The sequence below is a fragment of the Mustela nigripes genome, chromosome 2, assembly GCF_022355385.1.
Source record: "Mustela nigripes isolate SB6536 chromosome 2, MUSNIG.SB6536, whole genome shotgun sequence".
NCBI classification, from domain to species: Eukaryota; Metazoa; Chordata; class Mammalia; order Carnivora; family Mustelidae; genus Mustela; species Mustela nigripes.
In genome coordinates, this window is record NC_081558.1 from 213,701,117 (window position 1) to 213,701,928 (window position 812).

An 812-nucleotide genomic window follows, 5' to 3' on the forward strand; every position below is an offset into this window, starting at 1 on the left:
CATCTCTGTCTCCTCCCCCCCCCCCCCCCCCCCCCCCCCCCCCCCCCGCTCCTTCTTCCCTCCTTCTTTCTCCAACCCGCCTCCTCCCCCCCCTTGTTTCTTAGGGGTCGTGCGGCCCCCACCTACTGACCGGCACCGCCTTCCACGCCTCGGGCCACGTCGCGCAGTTGGTGTCACCTTCCCCACTTTGCCTCAAGGAGTTTGATGCTCAAAAACAATGTGCAGCTCACCTTGTAAGGACCTATTTAGAAACTGTCCCTGCTCCCCTTCCCCCAGGGGACAAACCAGCTTCAGGGAACAAAGTCCAGATACAAGGGTGGGTCAGGCCAGGTGCAGACATCCGGTCAGTGGGGGGATGCAGACTGTCTCCCTGGCTACCAAGGAGTATGGCCCCGCGCATTGGGAGCCTTTCGGGCGCCAATCCCAATCAAGGTGTAATAGGCTGGTTCAACGGTCTACTAGGGTAAATTGCAACTCAGTTGGTCACCTAGCATCACTGTGGAGTTTCCTGTGTGTGTTACAATCTCATTGGCCACCTGTGCGTGGCCAGGCCCGACCGCATGGCCTTTGTCCTTAAAAGCTAGACTGTGAAACAGAGAAGGGTTTCCCTCTCTTGTAAGAGGTGCGGCCCCGAACGTTCGGTTAGATTCTTGATGCTTGGTGCGAAATAAAGCTTTGCTTGACCTTTGCTTTGTATCAGTCTCACTCCTTTAATCACAGACCCATTATTGGGGCATAACACACCTAAGTTCTCCTGGCTCTCAAGGGCTGGGGTTTGCCCCCCCAGATTTGCCCGACTTCAAAGCTGGGGT